The sequence below is a fragment of the Choloepus didactylus genome, chromosome 8 (assembly GCF_015220235.1).
Source record: "Choloepus didactylus isolate mChoDid1 chromosome 8, mChoDid1.pri, whole genome shotgun sequence".
NCBI classification, from domain to species: Eukaryota; Metazoa; Chordata; class Mammalia; order Pilosa; family Megalonychidae; genus Choloepus; species Choloepus didactylus.
The window spans coordinates 26,975,368-26,987,943 of record NC_051314.1 but is presented as its reverse complement, the minus strand read 5'-3'; positions in this window follow the sequence as shown (position 1 = coordinate 26,987,943).

Below are 12,576 nucleotides of genomic sequence, written 5' to 3'. Positions count from 1 at the left end.
TTTGGTCTAGCATTTTATAGTTGATACTTTGAATATCCATTCAGAGAAATATATTATTATTTGCTACAATTAATTCCTCTAAGTGGTGCATTTACAAAGTTTTAAGAATTCCAATCTGCTTTTCAAACAGGTTATACAGATTTATACTCTTACCTGTGTACGAGAAGTTCCTATTTCCCTATACCCTTACTATTACATATATAAAGGTTTGCCAATTTGATATACTGACTTGGTATTTCTCTTAAGTTGCACTTTTAATATTATGTGGAAAAACTATATCCTATTTTGAGAATTTTTGATTTTTTCTTTTAGTGATGTTTTTCTTTTGGTGACTTTTTCTTGTAGACCGCATATAGTTGAGTCTTTTGCAAATATTTTATTTTTATTTTCAAATCTGTCAATCACTATTTTTTAATTGGTGTCTGTGGTAGTTTGGAACTGTATGTACCCCAGAAAAACATGTTCTTAAATTTAATCCATTTCTGTGGGTTTGCATCAGGACTTTCTGATGAGGTTACTTTGGTTAAGGTTTGGCCCACCTTGATCAAGATGGGTTTTAATTGTATTCCTGGAGTCCTTTATAAGTGGATTGAAATTCAGACAGAGAGAGAAAGCCATGGGAAGTAAGAAGCTGAAATTCAATGGAACCGGGAAGAGAACTGAGAGGCCAGAAGAGGCTGCCATGTGCATTGCCGTGGGACAGAGGATCCCAGAACCAAGGACCACTGTCAGCCAGCCCCAGAAATCCAATCTTCAGGAAGAAAGCACTGCCTTCATTTAGACTTTTTCCCAGTTTCGAAACCATGAGCTAATATATTCCCATTGTTTAAGGTGACACATTGCATTATATTTGGTTGAGCAGCCAAAGAATCTAAAACACTGTTTAGATCATTTACCTTTAATATAATTATTGATGTGGTTACACGTAGGTCTATATGGTATTTATTTTCTGCTTGTACTCTCTGTTTTTCTAACGCTGTTGCCTTCTATTTTGGTAATCCATTTCAATTTATCTGCTGACTTGTTGACTATATCTCTTTGTATTTGTATTTTTTAGTGCTTACTCTAGAGATTATGATATGAATAACTAAATTAATATCTTTTGACTTAATTTGCTAAAGCTTCCATTATGCAAAATACTAGAAATGGATTGACTTCTTTTTAATCTTCATTTTATTGAGATATATTCACATACCACACAGTCATACAAAACAAATCGTACATTCAATTGTTCACAGTACCATTACATAGTTATACATTCATCACCTAAATCAATCCCTGACACCTTCATTAGCACACACACAAAAATAACCAGAATAATCATTGAAGTGAAAAAGAGCAATTAAAGTAAAAAAGAACACTGGATACCTTTGTCTGTTTGTTTGTTTGTTTCCTTCCCCTATTTTTATACTCATCCATCCATAAACTAGACAAAGGGGAGTGTGATCCTTATGGCTTTCCCAATCCCATTGTCACCCCTCATAAGCTACATTTTTATACAATTGTCTTCGAGATTCATGGGTTCTGGGTTGTAGTTTGATAGTTTCAGGTATCTACCACCAGCTACCCCAATTCTTTAGAACCTAAAAATGGTTGTCTAAATTGTGCATAAGAGTGCCCACCAGAGTGACCTCTCGGCTCCTCTTGGAATCTCTCTGCCACTGAAGCTTATTTCATTTCCTTTCACATCCCCCTTTTGGTCAAGAAGATGTTCTCCATCCCATGATGCCGGGTCTATATTCCTCCCCAGGAGTCATATTCCACGTTTCCAGGGAGATTCACTCCCTTGGGTGTCTGATCCCACGTAGTGGGGAGGGCAGTGATTTCACCTTTCAAGTTGGCTTAGCTAGAGAGAGAGGGCCACATCTGAGCAACAAAGAGGCATTCGGGAGGAGGCTCTTAGGCACAATTATAGGGAGGCCTAGCCTCTCCTTTGCAGCAACAGTCTTCCCAAGGGTAAATCCTGTGGTAGAGGGCTCAATCCATCAAACCACCAGTCCCCTATGTCTGTGGTCATGTTAGCAACGATTGAGGTGGGATAGGCCAATATCCATGCATTCTCCACAGGCTCCTCAAGTGGGCTCTACATATTTTTTTCCTTGTTTTTTTTTTAACTTTTTTTTTTTTAAATCAACTGTATGAAAAATAAAAAAATTAAAAAAAGAATTAAAAAAAAATACAATAAAAGAACATTTCAAAGAGACAATAACAAGGGAGTAAGAAAAAGACAACTAACCTAAGATAAATACTTTACTTCCAACATGTTCCTACTCTACCCCAAGAAAATTACCTAATATAGCAACATTTCTGTGAACTTGTTCCTACTATACCCATCAGAAATTAACAGACCATAGTCATTCCTGGGCATCCCCAGAACATTAAATTTACCCATGATAGCTTATCTGTTCTTCTTGGATTATTGTTCCCCCTTCCTTAATTGCTCTCTATTGCTAGTTCCCCTACATTCTACATTATAAACCATTTGTTTTACATTTTTCAAAGTTCATATTAGTGGTAGCATATAATATTTCTCTTTTTGTGCCTGGCTGATTTCACTCAGCATTATGTCTTCAAGGTTCATCCATGTTGTCATATGTTTCACGAGATCGTTCCTTCTTACTGCCGTGTAGTATTCCATCGTGTGTATATACCACATTTTATTTATCCACTCATCTGTTGAAGGGCATTTGGGTTGTTTCCATCTCTTGGCAATTGTGAATAATGCTGCTATGAACATTGGCCTGCAGATATCTGTTCGTGTCACTGCTTTCCGATCTTCTGGGTATATACCGAGAAGTGCAATCGCTGGATCGAATGGTAACTCTATATCTAGTTTTCTAAGGAACTGCCAGACTGACTTCCAGAGTGTGAACCATTATACAGTCCCACCAACAATGAATAAGAGTTCCAATTTCTCCACATCCCCTCCAGCATTTGTAGTTTCCTGTTTGTTTAATGGCAGCCATTCTAATCGGTGTGAGATACTGTCTCATTGTGGTCTTCATTTACATCTCTCTAATAGCTAGTGAAGCTGAACATTTTTTTCATGTGTTTCTTGGCCATTTGTATTTCCTCTTCAGAGAACTATCTTTTCATATCTTTTGCCCATGTTATAATTGGGCTGTCTGTACTATTGCGATTCAGTTGTAGGATTTCTTTTTATATGCAAGATATCAGTCTTTTGTCAGATACATGGTTTCCAAAAATTTTTTCCCATTGAGTTGGCTGCCTCTTTACCTTTTTGAGAAATTCCTTTGAGGTGCAGAAACTTCTAAGCTTGAGGAGTTCCCATTTATCTATTTTCTCTTTTGTTGCTTGTGCTTTGGGTGTAAAGTCTAGGAAGTGGCCGCCTAATACAAGGTCTTGAAGATGTTTTCCTACATTATCTTCTAGGAGTTTTATGGTACTTTCTTTTATATTGAGATCTTTGGTCCATTTTGAGTTAATTTTTGTGTAGGGGGTGAGGTAGGGGTCCTCTTTCATTCTTTTGGATATGGATATCCAACTCTCCCAGCCCCATTTGTTGAAAAGACCATTATGACTCAGTTCAGTGACTTTGGGGGCCTTATCAAAGATCAGTCGGACATAGATCTGAGGGTCTATCTCTGAATTCTCAATTCGATTCCATTGATCTATATGTCTATCTTTGAGCCAGTATCATGCTGTTTTCACAACTGTGGCTTTATAATAAGCTTCAAAGTCAGGGAGTGTAAGTCCTCCCACTTGGTTTTTCTTTTTTAGAGTGTCTTTAGCAATTTGAGGCATCTTCCCTTTCCAAATAAATTTGATAACTAGCTTTTCCAAGTCTGCAAAGTAGGTTGTTGGAATTTTGATTGGGATTGCATTGAATCTGTAGATGAGTTTGGGTAGAATTGCCATCTTAATGACATTTAGCCTTCCTATCCATGAATATAGAATATTTTTCCATCTCTTAAGGTCCCCTTCTATTTCTTTTAGTAGAGTTATATAGTTTTCTTTGTATAGGTCCTTTACATCTTTGGTTAAGTTTATTCCTAGGTACTTGATTTTTTTAGTTGCTATTGAAAATGGTATCTTTTTCTTGAGTGTCTCTTCAGTTTGTTCATTTCTAGCATATAGAAACATTACTGACTTATGTGCATTAATCTTGTATCCTGCTACTTTGCTAAATTTGTTTATTAGCTCTAGTAGCTGTATCATCGATTTCTCAGGGTTTTTCAGATATAGGATCATATCATCTGCAAACAATGACATTTTACTTCTTCCTTTCCAATTTGGATGCCTTTTATTTCTTTTTCTTGCCAGATTGCCCTGGCTAGCACTTCCAGCACAATGTTGACTAATCATGGTGATAGCGGGCATCCTTGTCTTGTTCCTGATCTTAGAGGGAAGGCTTTCAGTCTCTCACCACTGAGTACTATGCTAGCTGTGGGTTTTTCATATATGCTCTTTATCATATTGAGGAAGTTTCCTTCAATTCCTACCTTTTGAAGTGTTTTTATCAAAAAGGGATTTTGGATTTTGTCGAATGCTTTTTCAACGTCTATTGAGATGATCATTTGATTTTTCCCTTTTGAATTGTTAATGTTTTGTAATATATTGATTGATTTTCTTATGTTGAACCATCCTTGCATGCCTGGAATGAAACTCACTTGGTCATGGTGTATGATTTTTTTAATGTGTCTTTGGATTCGATTTGCAAGTATTTTGTTGAGGATTTTTGCATCTATATTCATTAGGGAGATTGGCCGGTAGTTTTCCTTTTTTGTAGCATCTTTGCCTGGTTTTGGTATTAGGTTGATGTTAGCTTCATAAAATTAGTTAGGTAGTGTTACATTTTCTTCAATGTTTTGAAAGAGTTTGAGTAAGATTGGTGTCAGTTCTTTCTGGAAAGTGTGGTAGAATTCCCCTGTGAAGCCATCTGGCCCTGGGCATTTATTTGTGGGAAGATTTTTGATGACTGATTGGATCTCTTTGCTTGTGATGGGTTCATTGAGGTCTTCTATTTCTTCTCTGGTCAGTCTAGGTTGCTCATATGTTTCCAGGAAATGGTCCATTTCCTGTACATTATCCAGTTTTTTGCCATACAGTTATCCATAGTATCCTCTTATAATTTTTTCAATTTCTTTGGGATCTGTAGTTATGTCACCTATTTCATTCATTATTTTGTTTATATGGGTCTTCTCTCTTTTTGATTTTGTCAGTCTAGCTAGGGGCTTGTCAATCTTGTTGATCTTCTCAAAGAACCAACTTTTTGTGATATTTATCCTGTCTATTGTTTTTTTGTTCTCTATGTCATTTATTTCTGCTTTAATCCTTGTTATTTCTTTTCTTCTACTTGGTTTAGAATTGGTTTGCTGCTCATTTTCTAGCTACTTCAGTTGATCCATTAGTTCTTTGATTTTGGCTCTCTCTTCCTTTTTAATATATGTGTTTAGTGCTATAAATTTCCCCCTCAGTACTGCTTTTGCTGAATTTCATAGGTTTTGGTATGTTGTGTTCTCATTTTCATTCATCTCTATATATTTAGCAATTTCTCTTGCTATTTCTTCTTTAACCCACTGATTGTTTAGGAGTGTGTTGTTTAACCTCCAGGTATTTGTGAATTTTCTAAGTCTCTGATGGTTATTGACTTCTAATTGTATTCCATTGTGGTCAGAGAATGTGCTTTGAATAATTTCTATCTTTTTAAATTTATTGAGCCTTGTTTTATGTCCCAGCATATGATCTATTCTGGAGAAAGTTCCGTGAGCACTAGAAAAGTATGTATATCCTGGTGATTTGGGATGTAATGTCCTGTATATGTCTGTTAAATCTAATTCATTTATCAGATTGTTTAGGTTTTCAATTTCCTTATTGGTCTTCTGTCTGGTTGATCTATCTATATGAGAGAGTGATGTGTTGAAGTCTCCCACAATTATTGTGGAAACATCAATTGCTTCCTTTAGTTTTGCCAGTGTTTCTATCATGTATTTTGTGGCACCTTGATTGGGTGCATAAACATTTATGATTGTTATTTCTTCTTGTTGAATTGCCCCTTTTATTAATATGTAGTGGCCTTCTTTGCCTCTCAAAACATCCCTGCATTTAAAGTTTATTTTATCTGAGATTAATATTGCTACACCTGCTTTCTTTTGGCTGTAGCTTGCATGAAATATTTTTTTCCATCCTTTCACTTTCAATTTCTTTGTGTCCCTGTGTCTAAGATGAGTCTCTTGTATGTAACATATTGATGGTTCATTTTTTTTAATCCATTCTGTGAATCTATATCTTTTAATTGGGGAGTTTAATCCATTTACATTCAACGTTATAACTGTGAAGGCATTTCTTGAATCAGCCATCTTATCCTTTGGTTTATGTTTGTCATATATATTTTTCCCCTCTCTCTATTAATATCCTTTAATGTACCCATACCAAATCTCTTTAGTACTGAACCTTTCTCCAAGTCTCTCTCTCCTTTCTTTGTTTCTCTGTCTGTAGAGCTCCCTTTAGTATCTTCAGTAGGGCAGGTCTCTTGTTAGCAAATTCGCTCAGCATTTGTCTGTGAAAAATTTAAGCTCTCCCTCAAATTTGAAGGAGAGTTTTGCTGGATAAAGTATTCTTGGTTGGAAATTTTTCTCACTCAGAATTTTAAATATATTGTGCCACTGCCTGCTTGCCTCCATGGTGGCTGCTGAGTAGTCACTACTTAGTCTTATTCTGTTTCATTTGTATGTGGTGAATTGCTTTTCTCTTGCTGCTTTCAGAACTTGCTCCTTCTCTTCTGTGTTTGACAGTGTGATTAGAATATGTCTCGGAGTGGGTTTATTTGGATTTATTCTATTTGGGGTTCACTGGGCATTTATGATTTGTATATTTATGGTGTTTAGAAGATTTGGGAAGTTTTCCCCAATAATTTCTTTGAATACTCTTCCTAGACCTTTACCCTTTTCTTCCCCTTCTGGAACACCAATGAGTCTTATATTCAGACGTTTTATATTATCTATCATATCCCTGAGGTCCATTTCGATTTTTTCAATTTTTTTCCCCATTCTTTCTTTTGTGCTTTCATTTCCCATTCTGTCATCTTCCAGGTCACTGATTCATTGTTCAACTTCCTCTAGTCTTGTACTGTGAGTATCCAGAATCTTTTTAATTTGGTCAACAGTTTCTTTACTTTCCATAAGATCATCTATTTTTTTATTTAGTCTTGCAATGTCTTCTTTATACTCTTCTAGGGTCTTCTTGATATCCTTTGTATCCCATACTATGGTCTCATTGTTCAACTTTAGTTCTTTGATTAGTTGCTCTAGGCACTGTGTCTCTTCTGAGCTTTTGATTTGGGTGCTTGGGCTTGGGTTATCCATATCGTCTGGTTTTTTCATATGCTTTATAATTTTCTGTTGATTTGGCCTCTTGGCATTTGGTGAACTTGATAGGGTTATTTTAGGATTTGTGGACCAATTGAAGTCCTTATCTCTAATTTATCAGATCTACAGCTTCATGGAGTACACTTTCTCTAACTAACCAGCAGGTCGTCTCCATGAGCCACCTGTTCACAAGCCAGTTCTCCCCTGCTTTACCTTTGTGGTGAGTGGGGGAGTGAGTCTTGTGGGGTCCAATTAGTGTACGAAGCTTGCGTGTGTAGTTGGTGTTGCCCGCCCTGTATATGGGGTGTGTTTCTGAGTGGTCAGGGAGGGGGGGTGGCTCTAACAATCAAATCTCCCTGGTGTTCCTGGAGTTTTAAAGCTGCTGCAATAGTCTAATCCTTCAGTTCAGTTCTGCCACAGTTTGTCTCTGCCAGTGACCCACAAATCCTTGGTATTGGCGTATGGCTCCTGAGACTTGAGAGTGGGTCCCTCTTCCAGGCCGTGCACCCCCTGGTCCTCTGTTGAGGGATGACTGTGCTATGTCACACGTGAGTGCCATCCCCCCAGGGCAGTTCTGGGCTGCTGGGCTGTGTAGGGAGGCTCCCAGTCTGCTGAAATGATGGCTGAATGGGGCTTTGTTAATTCACACTGCTCCACCTTCCCAACTCTGGGACAACCAGCTGAGGGTGCAGGGAAGGCTAATATCCATGCTCAGTTTTGTGGTGTGTGCATGTTATTTGAAGCACTTCCATCACACTGGGTTGTCTGGGGCAGCTCTGGACTATGGGGCTGGTGACAGGCAGGAGTGTTTCCTGTCCACCAGGATGATGGCTGTGAGTGGACACCCCCCTTTTCTTGGGAAGTTGTGGTGTTTAGTGAATTTTCTCAGCCACTGGATTATTGCCTTGTGTCTCAGAGCTCTCTTAGTTCTGCTCTTGTCTTGATCTGCCCAGATTGCAAGTCTTTGAGGCTTTTTGTATTGGGCTTCTTAGAGTAATTGTTTTAGAAACAGAAAAAAAAATAAGATTAAAAAATAAAAGCCCTCCTCGCAGATCTAATAGGTTATTGAAATCTAAGAGACAAAGCAATTAGGGCCATTAAGGAAAGATCCAGGGAGCAGACGGATCAGTTTTTCTTCGGGATTTGCATATGAGCCTCAGGGCCTGAGCTCCGCCCTTCCCCTTTCTATGTTCACGAGAACTCCAAAAATCCTCTGCTTTTATTTTGGAGTTTTTCTTGCTGTTTTTTGCTATGGCTGTCTCCTCTCTGCTGGGCTGGCTGCTCTCAGATTCTCTGGTGTCTGGTTTCAGTCTATCTATGGTTGGAGTAGGTCAGTAGAATGAGTTTCCGATGAGAGCTGCCACTGCAGTTCTCCCTTCTCCTTCCCAGCGCTGATGGCCCCTCCTCCCATGGGACTGAGCCTGGCAGGGAGGGGCGTGGGTCCCCTGGCTGCAAAAACTTACAGATTTTGCTGATCTCAGCAGTTCGACGTGTTCATGAGTATTGTATGAAGTATGCCCAAAGTCAAATTGCTCTGTGGTGTCCAGTCCACGCAGTTCCTGGCTTTCTACCTACTTTCCTGGAGGAGTAACTAAAACATACAGCTCACCAATCTGCCATCTTGCCCCACCCAGATTGACTTTTATAAAGGGGATTTATTAGGTTAAAAATTTACAGTTCTAAGTCCATAAAAGTATCCTAAATAAGGCATCAACAACATGCAAGGTGGATGGTGTCTGGAATACCTCTGTTAGCTGGGAAGGTATGTGGCTGGTGTCTGCTAGTCCTTTGCTCCTGGGTTACATTTCAAAATAGCTTTCTCTAAAATGTCTCTGAGTTTCTGTCTTAATACCTCTCTCTCAGCTCCTGTGTGTCCTTGCTTCTTTCTCCCAGGGCATTTCTCCCTAAGGGTCTGGGGGTGGTGATCCTCTCTTAGCTTCTCCAGGGCAAACACTGGGCTTCATCTCTTAGCTTAGCATCTTCAAGCATCCTTCCACCTGCATTTCCAAGTGTCTGGGTCTGTGTTGACCCTTAGCTTCTCCTGGGGGCAAACTCTGGATTACATATCTTAGCTTCACTCCAAAATGTGTCTCTCAGCTTCTCTGAACTCCTTGTTTCCATGATCTCTTTTAAAGGACTCCAGTGATCTATTAAGACCTACACTGCCTTCTGCTCACCAGGAAGATGGTGGATTAGGAGAGATACAGCAAAACTCTCCTCTATGAAAAACACTAGATAAAGGACAGAAGCTCTCCAGAACAGCAGTTCTAGGGTTCCACCAGCTGGGCAGGGAATTCTACACCCATAATGAGTACATACTTGAAGAAACCAATTGACTGCATTTAAGATTGGTCAGTGTTTGGCCCTGAACACTGCAAGGGAACAGGCAGTTGGAGTTGACTGATAAGCATGAAGGGGAGCAGCCTTCCATGACCCAGGCACCCTCCTCAGCACTTGGCTTGGGTGATAATAGACATGCAGTCAAAAGCCCCCATGTCAGGGACTTTCCATGTCCCAGGCAGCCATCTTTGCAGTTGGCTGGGGAGATACCCTTCATAGCCCCACAGCCAAATACTTCCTTGAGGGAATTTGGGATTTAGTGGGCTTGTGACAACATCCACTCTTCCTCCATGGAAGCTTGCAGTGTGCACAGCCTAGAGATGAGGGCACTGCACAGACTTCCAGGAGTGTGCACAGCCTAGAGATGAGGGCACTGCACAGACTTCCAGGAGTGTGCACAGCCTAGAGATGAGGGCACTGCACAGACTTCCAGGAGCCCTCCCACAATCCCAGGGACTTTGGGGAACACAACAGGTAGGGACTGTGGGGCATTTGAACTGAGGGGTGAGATGCACAGCTCTATAGCAGCAGAGTACGCCACCTGCAGCCCAGGGAATGGCTGGGACCACTGTATCCTGTAGTAGACTACCTGCCAAACTGCATAGGGTATGCTCCCTATGCTTCCACAGGGCTGGAAGTCCACAGTCCACATGGAAAATTGATGCACTTATTGGTCTTCCACATGGTTTGGACCACCTCTCAGTGCATAGATGAAGTTGGGGATGAACTGGCTTGAAGGCAAGAGGTGGCTCAGGAGTGCTATCTGCTGGTAGGTCAGGGAAAGTGCACTCCACCAAGCTGCAGCTCTGCCAAATTATAGAAAAATATTCAAATAATCTTGCATATCCTAAAATAACTCTATCAAGATAACTAAATGCCAAGAGGCCAAAAACAACAGAAAATTATAAGGCATATGAAGAAACAGAAGATATGGATAACCCAAAAGTCCAAATTAAAAAGTAGAGGAGATACAGAACTTGGAGCAATTAATCAAAGAAATACACACAAACATCAATGACATGTCTCAGGATATAAAGGACATGAAGAAGATACTAGAACAGCATAAAGAAGAATTTGAAAGAGTAAATTTTAAAAATAGCAGATCTTATGGAAATGAAAGATTCTGTTGATCAAATAAAAAATATTCTTGAGACATGTAACAGCAGATTTGAAGAGGTAGAGGAATGAATTAGCAACCTCAAAGACAGGATGATGGAATGGATCTCAGAGAAATGATGCAAAACATGAAGCACACAAATATAAGAATTGTTGGTGTTCCAGAAAGTGAAGAATAAAGGTCTAAGAAGAGTATTCAAAGACATTGTTGGGGAAAACTTCTCAACCCTTCTAAATGATGTAAATATGCAAATAAAAGATGTCCAATGAACTCCAAATAGAATAAATCCAAATAAACTTACTCCAAGACATATTCTGATCAGATTGTCAAATACTGAAGAGAAGGAGAAAGTTATGAAAGTAGCAATGGAGAAGCAATTCACCACATACAAGGTAAACAACATAAGAATAAGTATTGACTACTCAGTGGGCACTATGGAGGTGAGAAGGCAGTGGTATGACATATAGAAATACTAAAGGGAGCTCTACCGGCTAAGAGAAAAAGATAGGAGAAAGAGAGAGACCTGGAGAAGGGAACAGAACTGAAGAATATTAGTAAGGGTAACTTAAAAGAAATAGAGAGAGAAAAAATAAATCTGACAAACAAAACCAAAGGATAAGATAGCTGTTTCAAAAACTGCCTTCAGAGTAATAACATTGAATGTGACTGCATTAAACTCCCCAATTTAAAAGATACAGATTGGCAGAATGGATTTTAAAATATGAACCATCAATACGCTATTTACAAGGGACTCATCTTAGACCCAGCAACACAAAGAGATCAAAAGTGAAAGGATGGAAAAAAGTATTCCATGCAAGCTATAGCCAAAACAAAGCAGGGGTAATAATACTAATAAGATAAAATAGACTTTAAATGCAAGGATGTCATAAAGAGACAAAGAAGGATTTATATACTAATAAAAGGGAGAATCCACCAAGAAGAAATAACAATCATAAATGTTTATGCAGCCAATTAAGGTGCTTCAAAATACGTAGGCAAACATTGGCAAAACTGAAGGAAGAAACAGATGTTTCCACAATAATCATGGTACACTTCAATACACCTCTCTCTCCTATAGATAGATTAACCAGACAGAGGACCAATAAGGACATTGAGAACCTATAAAATGTGATAAATGAATTAGACTTAACAGACATATGCAGAACATTACATTTACATCCCAAATTACAAGGATATACATTCTTCTCTAGTGCTCATGGAACTTTCTCCTGGATAGATCATATGCTGGGGCATATAAAAAGCTGCAATAAATTTAAAAATACTGAAATTATTAAAAGCACATTCTCTGACCACAATGGAATGCAACTAGAACTCAATAACCATCAAAGATCTAGAACATTCATAAATATCTGGAGGTTAAACAGCATACTTCTAAATAATCAGTGGGTCAAAGAAGAAATTGCAAGAGAAATTGCTAGATATCTAGAGACAGATGAAAATGAGAATACAACATATCAAAACTTATGGGATGTAGTGAAGGCAGTACTGATGGGGAAATTTATTGCTCTAAATGCATACATTAAAAAGGGAAGAAAGAGTTAAAATCAAAGAATTAATGGAGTAACTGAAGAAGCAGAAAATGGTCAGGAAACTAATCCTAAAGGAAGTAGAAAAAAATAAATAATGAGGATTAAAGCAGAAATAAATGATATGGACAGCAACAACAACAAAAAACAATAGAGAGAATAAATAAAACCAAAAGTTGGTTCTTTGAGAAGATCAACAAGATTGAGAAACCCTTAGCTAGACTGACAAAGTCAAAAAGAGAAA